Here is a 15,196-nt window from a genome sequence, read left to right as displayed (position 1 = left end):
CTTCCCCAAAAATGTAGTTTTTTCAAAGATTCAATATCTTAAGCTATTTAACTTTGCTTACATACACATATAAGTCGCTTTATGGTACTCCCTGGCGCTCTACGACACCTAACCTCCTCTGCCCTCTGTCGAACCACAACCCTTTTAACCTTTTCCCCCTTAAAATACATTTGGGTATATTTTTCTTTCTGGCCACCACTGCTTGATGTTTCGCCTTGTGTGCGTCGCGCTGCGTGCATTCACAGCTGGTTGGATTGGTTACGGCGCATTAGCTGTTACTACTTATTTACTTTGAGTTTCACGCGCGGCGGAATCCAGGCCTCATCCACAAGAGAGGTTGCCACTGTCAGCTCAAAATACAACTTGTATCTTTGAAAGTTCAAAGTTAATGTCCGCAGCTTCCAAGTAAAATGCAACATTGTTTTTCGAATCGATTTTACAGCGATTCTCGATTCCTGCATGATCGACACCCGCACTACAATGAGAAGAAATAAAGTCAAATGAGAATTCAAGGCGGATCAGAAATTCCTCCGATGTGGTACACATTTTCTGGGAAACTTGAGGATATTTTTATTCGAAATTTCCCAAGTTAATCTAGTGTACGCGAAAATGCCAGGAGAAAATATTCTTAACTCTCCTCTAAAATAAATACGTCATCTACAACGATTTGGCACCGTTCGGAAGCTCATACGCCTTAGCACAATCGGCGCGACTCATCGAATCGATCGCTGAAATTCGAGTCTTTTACCCTCTTTCATTGTATTTTATTTTTTTCTCTGTAGTATATTTATTCTATCGCGTTTTTATTATTTTTCTCACCTGACGCGTTCTCACATATTGCGTCCAGGGTTGTAAAATTATCTTGAAATGGATTTTACAAACTACTAAAATTTATTCCGGTAGTAAAAGATAAATGACTCAATAAATACATGAGCATATGGTGGTATTATCAAGAATATGAACGAATGACAGAATAAATTAGTAATAATTCGGTCCAAGGCAATAAGTGTTGAATACTTATGGGCCCCACCCTTGTCTTTTTATTGTGGGGTTTGAATTGTTCAATTTTTAAACGGCAATATGATCTGGTAGTGAGGTGATTTTAACTATGCTTGCTTACTGTCCTCAGAGGCAGCAGGAATGGACTCCATTTTTGAAATATTCTACTTTAAAAATCCTTAAATTTTACTTTAGTAATATTCTTTGAGATTCGAATTATTTTTTTGAGCAATTCTCGAATTTGAGATAAATTTTGCTATTTTTTCATTGCGGATTTATCAATAACCGCACCTCCTACAACATCGCTCAAGAGAAAGAAGGGATAAAAAACCCCTACATTATAATTGGTAATTTCCCTACTTTTATTTTTCGCAACCAAGAACGGCAGTTCAGAGAATTTATTCGGCAGCATCCAAACTAAAAAGCACCAGTTTTTGCTGAGAGATGATGAGTTAAGGAGCCCGACTGAAAATCACATTTTAGAACGATGGAGATCGGGAGGTAATTTTACAATATTACTTAAAAAATCGGAACAATCAATTTTAATCAATTTTAATTTTTTTTTAAATTTTTTTCAATCAATTTTAATTAAGGCACGAGACGAAATATAATCAGTTTAAGTTAACTTAACTACAACTATTTTTCCTCAACCGATTCTCATATTTTATGCTTGAATAATTTTATTTTGGAATTTTCTCCTTTCTACCTCTCTCTTCCCATGCATTTTTATGATTATTTCAATTCTTTTTACTTGTCATTAAATTTTCTTTTCTTTTTGTTTTAATGTTTTCTTATTTATTCATTTTTTCATGCATTTGCCCTTTTAATGCAGAATTTAGCAGGGAAATCGACTGAAAAAATTCTTACAACGGCAACACAGGTATTGCTCGAGGTTCAGTAATAGGTGGATTATTTATTGGTCCAATTACCACTGGACTGCTTTCCGATCCTATCGCTCGTCTATTCTGCCGCGCTGAGGAAGAACGCCGTATGAGCCTTCAGACGTTGCCATATTTCCCTCAATAAAAACGAAGTTACCGCGAAAATTTTCATCAGTTTTCTTCGAATTTTTCAGCCAGTTTTGTTCACAATTTAATCTAAAATATCTGAAAATTTCACTGAAAAATAAGCATAATTCCCCTCAAAAATACTCGTTTTATCCGGAGACATTTTGGCAACTCTCGAGTGTTCATACGACGTTTTTTCTTAGTACGGCAGTATTCTTTCACTTACTCGCGCACTTATATTCTAGCTCACTCCAGCTTCCATCGCTAAATCATTATGGGCAGCAAAAAATGGCAAAAATTGCAACCTGTCGATGATCGTTCTATTGGATTTTTCTAGCACTCGACTCCACGTGTAATCTCAACGCGCTGTGCGTAAATTCTCCGAATACGTGTGTGTTAACACGCCTGTATCTTGATGGATGTCAACATAAAACGGCGAATTCCTCTGGTTTTTTTCTTTGAAAACGTCCTAAGAGGGTGAGGAAAGACATACCAAAAGCTCCGGGAAAGAGAGCGTGGGGATATCCGTGGGAAATACTAAAGATGAAATTGTATTTTAAAGCAATGACATCGGAAAATACGAGTAGATTAAAGCATGTTCTTGGTTGATCATGGTGCCGACCAAGATATTTGGTTGAGTCAGACATAATTTCTGTAGCAGATAAACTTTACTGGCGATGATCCTTTCGGTACATGGAGGATGTACCCTAATTAGTGGTCTTTACCACTAGATATGACTGAAAATATTAGGGTGAGAGCCAATTGGATTATATTTTGCAATAAGGAACCACTATATCTGGTTTTTCCATAAAAGCACATATCTGCACAGGAAAACCAATGGCATTTATGTTGTTTCTAAAATGAGCCAGAAATAGTGGTTCCTTTATAAAAATGTGGTTCAATTATCTTATTGGCTCACACCCTCACATTTTCAATATATAACGTTGTTCAACCCATCATGTTTCAATGGAGATATGACTGGTTTAATTAAACCTCTCAGTTGGCGTCAGAAATATTCAAGAATGTGGTGAAATTCATTATTCAGCCATTTTTTTTTAAAATAACGTAAATATATTTGGAATATTTAGTGTTTTCCTGGGAAATACGTTTTACATTTTTCATGAGTTATCATAAATATTTTTTTTCTAACGTACAGGGCCGGATTAAGGGGGTGGCCATGTGGGCCGCGGCCCATGGCGGCAAAATGTAGGGGCGGCAAATTTTGCAATCTTTTCGAATGTAGGTATCAAAAAAAGAGAGGAAAAAATCGGATTCAGAAAATAACGTACAAACGAGAAAAGGCGACAAAATAACTCTTTTCCTTAGAGTGAAAGTATAGTAATTTCTAATTTTGTCGTCTTTCGATGATACAAGAGACAACACCTTTCGTTAGTCCAGTTAAGAGAGGAACCAAATACGCAATTTGACCTGGAACGGAGCGGTGAGGCGGTCCGCTTGAAACGCATAGCGCCTACAAGATTGCATGAATACTTCACGCATTGCGCCAAACAGTGTGGTCATCAGTGGTCGGCGTGAAAAGCATAGCGCCTACAATACTGCATGAATACTTCACGCATTGCGCCAACAAAGTGCGGTCGGCGCGGCGGTGGAAGTTAAAATTATTAACCACATTTATGTTTGTTCTTTCATCATTTTTTCGTTCGGTTTTTATAAATGGAAGGCCTTGTCCAAACAGGGATGGGTTTACGGAACTGAACTCTTGTTAGTGTTGACAGGGCTTTCACAAAAAATGTGCTCAACAAGAGTAAACTCGTCCGTTACACCCCTCTCTCACCGGCACGTTCACTTGATTGTTTTTCTAGATCGTCTTCGACAGATCACACAGGTGAGAGGCGAAACACACAGGCGAATTTTTATTCTCTCGAGTACCAAATGGCAATGAAAAGTGAAATTGTTAGGAATTTTCTCATTTTCAGCTTTTCCAAATTGAATCCTACAATTTTTGTTTGAGGTTATGTTCTATTGTTTTGAACCAAACGATACATCGAGCCACTGTCGAATGCGATCTATTGATGTTTCAAAACGAATGAGAAGGGGGCGGAAAAATACAGGCGGTCCATGGGCGGCAAGTAGGTGAATCCGGCCCTGCTGAAGTACAAACTTTTTTTCAACTCCTCGCTTTAATCTTACAATAGATGCGAGACAAAGATGCTCTCATAAGCTCCTCCTTGATGTGCGACCCTTCATGAGCATTGACCCTTTATGGTCATCAATCTGGCAACGAGCAGAACTGATGGGAGGAAGTGAAGAGTCATAAAAGAGGAGTAATACACACTTGATGTTTTTATGAACTCTGCTAAAGGCACCATTAATTGCCCGCCTCGAAAAAACCATGAAATATCGATATAGGACTGTCCATCAGACGCTCTACGCATGTGCATCCCACTTGTCAAACTTCCTCTTCAAATTCACATTTTGTGCTTTAAATCTATAGCTTTAATTTTTTTTTGGGGGAGGGGGAGAGCAGGGGGGGGGGGGCTGTAGGTAATGGACCATCGTTGAAATTTTTAGAATATCACATCGTTACGTGACACTGGAACACTGGATCCCAGAAAAAAGTATAGGGTTATTAAGGTTGATCGGTCTCGGCAGTTGCACATATCTCTCTCTCACCGTAAGCTATCTTTTTCGCACTTACAGATATCCCATGGATATGAGAAACCTGGATCAAGCTATAGCTTTTATCATTAAACTTTCAAAGCTCGCGTTTGTTTCCAAGCATTCCCGACGTATGCTGCTAGAACTTATGACTCTTAGAATTTAATATGTCTATCGTGATATTTAAATAATCACTGATTTCGGAGCCGGATTTCAGCATCAAGACGTGGTGGATTTTTTCCGAACTGCAGCTGAAGATTCGCCTAATGTACTGGTTACACGCTCAAATTCCCATCAATTTCCGATCAAATGGTGACTGGTGCGCACCACCTACCATCAAATTGCTGCGGCATGCAAACATTTGACGGTAGATGATGGAACTGTGGGGCTCATCCGTCATCTGATTTCCACACAACCGTGCTTATTTCAATCAACACGCTGTTTTAATTAAGTTTACTCATTAATCTAGATAACTCTCGACCGCCATCTTGGTCATCATTTTGATCGAAATTTGACGGAAATTTGAGCGTGTAACCAGGCCATTAAATGCACCCTCTCAGCCCTTGTTATTTTCCTCGACTCCACAGTTCTGACATAGGGGGAAATTCATTGGCTGTGCCCATCTGGCAACTAAAGTGTGCGCACCTCAGCTCATCGAGGCGCATGCGTCGAGTCCTCTGTCTGCTGGCGAGTATAAACGAGTTTTGACAATACTTTGAGACTCCCGCTGTTGGTTTTATTGCCGCTCTCCCCCCGCGTCCCCCCTCCGGGCGCACGGTTCGCACAATACAATTTGTTCGGGACAACTACTTTGTAAATATTCACTGCTTTCACACATACACTGACACCCGGAGCCGGCCCGAGACAGGATCATTAACTCTGCAAACACCCGCTAAGATCGATACGTCCCCCGTTGTCGGCTCGCGGTCTTCGCAGTTGCGAGAGAAACAGAGCAGCGGGCTGATTATTGGCTTTGATAGACAAAGATGAAACTGAGCGATCCCATTGCTGGAAGCGAGTGGTTGCAATAGACAAAGGAGATAAGTAGTAGCTTACTTCAGGGCCGGATTAAGGGGGTGGCCGCATGGGCTGCGGCCCATGGCGGCAAATCTATATGAGGCGGCAAATTTTGCAATTTTTTTCAATGTAGGTATAAAAAAATTCGGTTTCAGAAAAAAATGACAAACGAGAAAAGGTGACAAAATCTTTAATTTTCTGAGAGTATAGTAATTTCTACTTTCGTCGTCTTTCAGTGATACAAGAGGCAGTACCTTTTATTAGTCGAGTTAAGAGAGAAACCAAACACGCAATTCGGCCTGGAACGATTTTTACTAGAGAGAAATGATGACGAGGACTTGAGCTGAAAGGGAGAAGCCCTCGGCGCGGCGCAATCGCCATGTTACACATATTAGCGCCTACAAGACTACACGAATACTTCACGCATTGCATCAAACACAGTGCGGTCATTGTGGACAGCGTGAAACGGATAGCGCCTACAAGAATGCATGAATACCTCACGCATTGCAGCAAACACAGTGCGATCAGCGTGAGATGCATAGCGCCTACAAGATTGCGTGAATACTTCAAGCATTGCGTCAAACACAGTGCGGTCTGCGAGGCGCGGCGGTGGAAGTTAAAATCATTAATCCACATTTATGTTTGTTCTTTCATAATTTTTTCGTTCATTTCTTATGACATGAAGACCTTGTCCACACAGAGATAGGTTTACGAAACTTAATTTTTGCGCAAAGTTCCGTGAACGTTTGCTAGTAGTGTTGACAGGGCTTTCCCAAAAAATGTGTTCAACACCAGTAAACGTGTCTTATGCACCCCTCCCCCGCTGGCACGTTCATTTGATGGTTTTCATTGATGTTTCAAAACGAATGAGAAGGGGGGCGGCAAAATACTAGCGGCCCATGGGCGGCAAGTAGGTAAATCCGGCCCTGACTTACCTAACGGCAATCCTCTTGAGACCCTATAATAATTATAGGGTCTCAATTTTCCCTCTAGCAACGTAACAACCATAAGTTTCATCCAGTACGATCCCTCCGTTTTCGCTTTGACTGTGTTGAAATCAATAGACAAAGCAATAGACGAAGGTAAAACAGAGCGATCCTCCTGGTGGAAGCGAATGGTTGCAATGAACCAATGGGGTAAGCAATAGATTAACTAACTACAACCCTCGAGAGACTCTATTGTTATTCTCTCATTTTTCTATTCTTAGTCTTCCTTAAGCCATGACAACGATCAGTTTCAACCAATAGGATATCTCCATTTTGGCTTTGTCTCCTTCGTCTATCGCTTTGTATGTAAATTTCTATAAGAAGACCGCAGTTCACGAGGTTTAAGATAAATGATTGACTGTGACACCACTATCACACGGGGAAGGTAGTCTGGATACGTAGCCAAGTGATGGCTTGGAGGCTTAAACGCTGCAGAAAAATGAAGTATTTCATGATGTGACAACTCCCTGCGGACTGATTATTAAAATTTATGTACCAAGGTATAGCCAAGAGGAAAAACTCAAAATATTCTGTTTTAAATATTTTGAGAACGAGCACTAAGTAATGAAGTTGCCTCGTTCCCGTTCCAGCACAAAACGGGACTGAGAATTGGATTGCATTTTGCAAAAAGGAACCACTAGCATTGCAATGATGCTAATATTGTGCAACTTCATCCTTTGCGATGAAATTGCGGAAATCGTGAAAAACTGTGAAATTTAGATGGTAATTTTTGTCTTAAATTCACAGTTTTTAGCGAGTAAAATAGAAACTATTAAAGGATAATCGGGTTTTTCCTCCAAGACAAAAGAAGTTGCACAATCTTAGCAACATTGCAATGCTAGTGGTTCCTTTTAGCAAAATGCAATCCAATTTTGAGGAATCGTACGCAAGTTTTTAGAGTTGAGACATCTATGCATCATCGTAACCAGCTTCTCTGCTTGGCGTTCTTGGACTTGAAACAACGAAAGCCTGAGTGAAAAGCAAAGAGCCTCCATGACTTACAACCCCTCACTTAACATTTCATCACGGTCGGTTATGTATGGAGCATCCTGTGAAGGCATTACATAAATATGCGGAGAGGGCCCTCCATCACCGGTCTCATCTCGCCTCCAACAAATGGATAGCAACACCATTTATGAGCGAGTGTCATGCAGCGTGATCTCTTATGTATTTCACCCGTGATGGCCGGAACCATTTTGCCAAATCCTCCAGCAAAATATCCAGCTTTCCGCCGTGGTGAGGAAGAACTCCGTGTGAACATTCAAGAATTGCCAAATTTCCCCAGATAAAACTTGCATTTTCGACAACAATCATACATATCTTCCCCTCGAAATTTTCAGATATTTTAGATCGAATTGCGTACAAAATTGCTCGAGATTTTCGGAAAATAATATTCAGAATTTTCCCAGTAATTTCGGTTTTTTTTGCGGAGGAAATTTGGCAACTCCCGAATGTCTATACGGTCTCCCTCCTTCGAACGGCAGTTTTGTCGCGGAAAATGCTAATTTTCACCACAATCTGGCAACAACGCCGGAACCCTCTCGTCCGTTCGCCTATTTCCCCACCAATGACGCCATTTATAGTTTTGTCATAGATACACCGCAGCCCCGCCGAAGGAAAAACCGCATATCTGCGAGTCATTTATGCGGAGCTTACGTTGTTTTGATGGGTGTTTCGCAGCGTCTCTCACACGTCGCGAGTTTTTATGGGACCCGATGCCGTAAAAGTGCAGCATCGATGCTCCACTCCCCTCGGGAAGAACGACGTATCTGCGAGCGGTTTTCCGTTCGAGTTGGGTGTTTTTTTGTTGTGACGGGAGTATTAACCGGCCGTGAGTTTTACAAAATAATCTCGGGCGTTATTACGGCCCAATCGGAGCGTTATTTATACGGGCCCGTGATTTACGGCCGCGCTGAGTGGGAGGTGGCCACTGGTCGAGTATCGCATCCTCGTGGAGTTTCACGTTTCAAGATGGTGTATTGAACGCTATTTGGAGGTATTCATGCCAAAAAGAACCTTTTGAAAATAAATTAAATCGGGAGGATATGTGCATAAGATCTGCGTGTTACTTAGTATTGGAGAATTTGCACGCAAAGTTTTTATTGCTTCATCTGAAAGTATCTAAAAAGCTGATTTCACAGAATTTTTCTTCTGATATGGGAAATAGTAAAAAAGTAGATTTAAAAGTGAGAAAATGCGCCGCCATAGTGACGCCATCTGGCGGGATTTGCCATTTAAACGCATGTATTTAAGCAGATAAGATCTTTTTGTCATATTTCCGCAAATAATAATTGTTCGATTTATGAATCAAGGGTGTCCTCGTGTCCAACTCACTTGGTAGCGATCGTTCATACACGAAATTTATCAAATTTCAGACACCTGCAAATTCTCCGTTTCGATTTGATTTATTTCAATACAGTTCCTTTTAGTATACAAACACGGCAATCGCAACAATAGCACAATTCTTGAATATCAAATATTTGCAATTTTTTTAAAGAATTTTTTACACTCCTGAGTGCCAAACCAAAAATGTATAAAGCATGTGTGAAATAATTTCTTCTTTCTTCCTTTACTCCATTTCCTCTCTTTATAGTTGCCGAGATATCTCTGTAGAATTAATGAATCAATTCTTCCATTGATGCGTATACAATGTTTACAAAGCAGGTATAGATATAGCACAATAATACAAGGGTAAAGGGATAGAGTTATATAACACATAGCTGCTACAAACAGTGTTACAAACTCATTGTCAGACTTAAACCTACTGACCATGGTCATAAAACTGATTACTCTCTTCATGGATGCTCTGGATAGAGGCTTTGCTACATTTTTACGGGAAGTAAAAGAAATTTTTACAAAAAGGGAGGCATAATATTAAAAATGTATAGTTACTCCTGGGGCTGGTATTTACGTAACACTTGCATCCTCTTGAAAATCAAACGGTTTCAAGAGTCATCCTTCATAGGAGCTCGCATGTCCGGTAATATTTTCATACCTGTAAACAACCTTGGTCATATAGGTAATATTTTCACTGTGAAAAGCCCTAGGTGGGGGTCCTTAAACTCTTCGTCGTCAAAGACATCAGTTCTATTGCTAAGGATTCGTTTATTTCGATACGTAGGGTATGTTTTAGCCAATCACGATCAGACGAAGGCGAAAAATGCTGGGTTCAACGCGTGATCCATCTTAAAACCTCCTCCTCTTCCTCCTCCTCCTCCTCCTTTACGTATTTGAAGAAACTCAGTCCAATTACCGAGGATGCGACTATTTCGACCTATGGGACATATTTTTGTCCCATAATTTTTGTCCCTATGAAGGCGAAACATACTGCGTTCAACGTGCAACTAAGCGTGATTTGCCCTCACGCTCTTCCTCCTCCTTTTCTTCCTCCATTTTCTCCTCCTTTTCCTCCTCCCCAGCCTCCTCCTCTTCCTCCTCCTCTTCCTCCTCCTCTTCCTCCTCCATTTCCTCCTCCTTTTCCTCCTCCTCTTCCTCCCCCTCCTCTTCCTCCTCCTCCTCTTCCTCTGCCTCTACTTCTCCTATTTCCTTCTCCTTCACCTTTTCTCTCCCTTCCTCCTCTCCTTCCTTTTCATCTTACTTAAATTCCCTTTTTTCCTTCTCTTTCCTTCTCACAAGCTTCTTCTTCTTTTTCCTCTTCATTATATTCCTATCTTCTCCCTCCTCTTCCTTCTTTCCCTAGTTTTCCTTTTATTTCTTTCTTCTTGCTAATCACCCTTCACCATCTTTTCTCTTCCTCCCTCCACTCTGTAAGTACCTTTCCTCTTTCTCACATTTTCCCTTCATCCTTCCGCCACCTTCGGCAACATAAAATCTCCTCCCGACGTAAGCTCACGGGTAATTCCATATTTTCCTAGGTTTTCTTTCTTCCTCTTCGTCCTCATCCTTCATCTTCAACTCCTCCCTCTTCACCTATTTCGTTCTCTCCTCCTTCCTCCACTCAATTCCTTTCCTCTTCCTCTTATCTGTGAAAATTTTCTTCCCTCTCGTTTTTTCCTCTTGCTCCCCCTTCATCGTCTTCAGCAACCGAGTTGAAATTCCCTCCGGGCGATGGCTTACGCTGCCGTGCTAAGGAAGAACGTCGTATGAACATTCGAGAGTTGCCAAATTTCCTTCGATAAAATGTTCATTTTTGAGGAAAGTTGCGAATATTTTTCCTCGACATTTTCAGGATCTTCAGGTAAAATTGTGAACTTAATTATCTGAAAAATTGGAATGAAAATATTCATAAATTTACCAGAAAAGCCGCGTTTTGTCAAAGGAAATTTGGCAACGCCTGAAGGCTCATACGGCGTTCTTCCTTAGCACGGCAGTACGGTGGGCTTCTCCGGGTGCGTGCGTACCCGTGCATGCTCACGTGCGTGCGTGAGATGGGGAGATTGCGTGAGTCGGGTGGGTGCCGGCCGGCCGGCGGTGGTGTCGCGTTGCGGTCTAAGGCCGACTGGGACTGCGGGACTGGGACTGAGGCTGGGACTGCGGTCATGGAACGGCCGGGGCTGGCGCGGCGATGTCTGGATTCTGGACTCGGGAGTCGCCTTGTCTCGCCCGTGGCCCGGGTCGTGTTTGTCTTTGCTCCCTAGACCGCGGGTCGCCCCTACGGTCGTGGCCCTTTCTGCACCTACCCGTCGTACCGTGGGCTCCCGGAGCTGAATCTCTAAACAAAACCTCTTTGATTATTGAGCCTTATCCATGGCGGCGCCCAGTGTTCGAAACTCACCTTTGAGTTTTAGGAGCCATGTGGCGCATTAAGCCCGATTTTTATGCGCCATTGAAGATTTTTTAGGGGCCAAATTGACTTTTCGCCTATATATTACGGCGCATTTAGTGAAAAGTTATACGCAAGATGTTTTCGTAGCAGAACTAATATGTAGCTGGCTAATTGGGCGTCGCAGAGCGCGAGGCGGCGCTATAAAAGCGACTTTATGTATGTACTAATAAGTAGCTGAAACTTGGGGAAGACAAAAGTACAAATGATGAAATCGTGAAGAAAATAAAAAGCTTTCACTTGTGGTGCTAAACATTCCGAAGAATCACCTTATATGAAAATTCAGATTTTTAGGAGGCAATTTTTTGGGGCCACGTTGGCGCAGATCTTTCATTTTATAGGCGTATTTGGCGCGTTGGCGCTTGTGAGTTTCGAACACTGGCGGTGCCATAATCTCAATGGCGCACAACAGCAGGAGCATATCATCAAATGCAGTCTATGTATTCCTTGTAAAGCGGAGGTGCCTTCAGTTTTTGAATATACAACACGCACATCCGCAGAATCTCGAAAGTTGTATCGCAGCGTTGCAATGAATTCAGTCTAGTCTTTGTGAATTGAAAGCTCCTTCAATTTTTGAATATGCAACATGCACATCCGTGGAATACGAATAGTTGCATCAGAGCGTTGCAACCAATTCAGTCTAGTCTTTGTAAAGTGGAAGCACCCTCAATTTTTGAATAAGCAACACGCACATCCGTGGAACACGAAAAGTTGCATCAAAGTATACTGCAGGCAACTCACTTTAGTCCTTATACATCGGGAGTGCCTTCAATTTTTGAGTATCTAACTTTCACACCCAAGCTATTGAAAGTAAAAGAACAATTTAAAAAAATAAAAAAAACCTTATTCATTTTTGTTAGAAAATCGTCAGAGAAATGAAAAATAAAAATCGTACATTAGATATAATGGACCACTAGACGGGGTGCGATGTTAAGCAACACTCTACACGTGTCTTCATCAACATTTTATGTTATGGCGGATGCATCAAAACATTCCAAATTCAACTCATAAGCAAGAAAATAACGGTTTTCGTCTACGTAAATTAACACTACGCGCTCACACTTGAACCAGAGCTTACTCGAGTCAAATCGAGCATTAAACTCATTTTGGTATATCGAAGGAAGAATGGAACAATTTTCCTGTGCTCTAACTTTTGTCTGAAAAGAATAAAGGTACCTTGTCTTAGGAAATGAATGTGAAACTAAGCTCTAGTTATTTGCATGACGTCGCATTCAATATCCGATTTATACCACGACAATTAAGGTTTTTTCACAAGCACGATGATGAATTTCTGGTGAGATTTTGCAAAGAATTGCAAGAGATTTTGCAAAGTATTGCAAGAGATTCCGCAAAGTATTGCAAGAGATTTTGAAAATTACTACAAGAGATTTTACAAAGTATTGCTAAGTATCTTAAGTTAGGAGATTTACCGTTCCAAGGGTCACTCGAATGTTTTTTCTACGGTAATTTAAATAATCATGATTAAATATTAAAAGTCATATTCCAAAAAGTTCATTTAACAACGCAAGAAGCTCATTGTGCGGTTTGTAGCTGCTTATATACATACTGTTTTTATGCGCCGCGCCGAGGCACTCTGTAGTGCAACCTCATCGAGACTCTCGCGGTGTATTCCGTGCTGCCTTGTTAATGAGAAACGCCGTATGAACATTCCGACGTTGCATCTAATAAAGTGCAAGTTTTCTGGTAATCTTGTGGATTTTTTTTTTCAATTTTAAAAGGCATTTTACTTAATATTTAATTTAGGGAATCCGAAAATTTCAGGGGCGAATTATAATAACTTTTCTCTAAAATAAATAGTTTATCCGAAGAAATTTGACATCACTCAAGTGATTAAACGATGTTCTACCCTGGCTGTGCGGCATGGCCGGAAACTGCGGGAAAATTCCGATCGATGGAGTATAAATTGTGCACTACCGCGCACCGTACAGTGGAGCTAGTCTATGGATAAAATCGCACATGATGAGAATATCTTTAAAGCTTTTGAGTTTTCTTAAATACAAAACGCAGGAGTTTTTCAGTAATTCCATTGGTTTTTTCGTAAAATGTCCTCCGTTAGACGTCCCTCAAAATTTAAAGTGTGACAAAATAAGCATCCAAATTTGCAATTTTGGTGAAACACGTTTTATCTGACCTCTTTCAAAACCACTGTGCGCCGCGCTCAAAACTCGTCCGACCGCGGCGCGGATTTGAAATTCAAATATTTGGCGCGCGCTGGGATTTTCAACGAGTTGCGTCTTTCCAGAAATGGAGGGATATTGTAACTTAGCCACGCACAATCAGATGAGCTGAAATCCTTCGACGACCTCACAGCAAATAGTTTTTTGTGATAAACCAGTTTTTGAAGTTCGGCGGAGCACTAGTTTCTCAGTGGCCCTTGTTACACGATCGAAAACTACCGATTATATTTACATTAACCATACTGATTTACTGATTACCATACATGATACCATGAATACCATGAATACCATGATACATGATGAACCATACATTGATACCGTTATTCATAAGCCTATAATTGTTTTTTTTTTTTCTCTAACATTCTGGTAAAAAATTAGCGAACTTTCGTGCCGCCGCAGTTTGGTGACAATGTTGTTCCTCCATTTATATATTGACAATAAATTAAATTATATGAGCGGCATGTTAGTTATTTATACATGATAAATTCATTATCATAATAATAATTTATTATAAATATCTATTCTAAGCGAGACAGCCTACAAGACATGGAATCGATATGTTTTACGTACACATTGAAATGGAGGAAAATTGGCGTTCTCAACTTGCAAGAATCTTCATTAGGAGATTAGATTAAAGCGTTCAAATAGTTGTATGGAATAAGTTATATGAAACCATGCAAAGCGCCTTCATTTGTCGAGTTATATTCCCCCGTTTCCCAGAAGTTTAAAAAGTCGCATGCACCTTTTTTGAATCGGTTGTACCGTTATGTTTAGTATTTTTACGGAATTTTTACTTTATTCAGGTGAATTCATTATATTTATTTCAGAGAAAAGGAAATTCGTCAACATTGATATGCTTTTTTTTTAATCGGAATACTTAGATATGAAGAAATGCTCAATTTCACTTTTTCGCAAAACATTTAAACATTACTTTCTTTCTTTCTTTCTTTTAACCAAAACAAGCTTCCATGAGCCATAATAAGTTTCTTCAAACCAAAAAAAAATAGTTTTTTGAAATTAAATATACGTGTCTTGCCCACCCTTTTAGCGTATTTTATCTGTGGTGCATATTAAGGGTTCAATTTTGAAATCTTTTCCCTAGGAATCCAGCCCTGAGACGTTCATCTCGAGACTACTTAGATCATAAATCGCACCCCATAAAACACGGCGTTTCCCGGGATGACTTTTGGATTTCACGGAATGCCGCCTTGATTCGACCAACAAGACAAAGAGAAATAGCGAAGAAGGGAGGAAAGATGAAAGGGAAGCAATCGGACAAGGAAGACAAACTGTTGGGGCTGTTTTATTTTAACTGGCTTGTTATGGTAATGATACATGGAGATATACACCAGCTGCGCTCACTAACTAGATTCTAAATGATAGCTTGGTATAGGTCCATTCCGGTGGTGCTAAACCGCTATGAATTGTTAGAGTTTTTCAACGTTGAGATGGCTGTGTGCCGAGGCACAGGGCACACTTCGGAAAACAAATTGGTCATTTGCACCGCGTGTTCAATATCGGCTGAACTGTTCGGTTCTTGTTACTGCTTTCTCAGTTCGTAGGAATTGTATCCTTGCTTCAATGCAA

This window comes from Bemisia tabaci, chromosome 9 (assembly GCF_918797505.1).
Source record: "Bemisia tabaci chromosome 9, PGI_BMITA_v3".
NCBI classification, from domain to species: Eukaryota; Metazoa; Arthropoda; class Insecta; order Hemiptera; family Aleyrodidae; genus Bemisia; species Bemisia tabaci.
Note: the sequence above shows the minus strand (reverse complement) of the source record.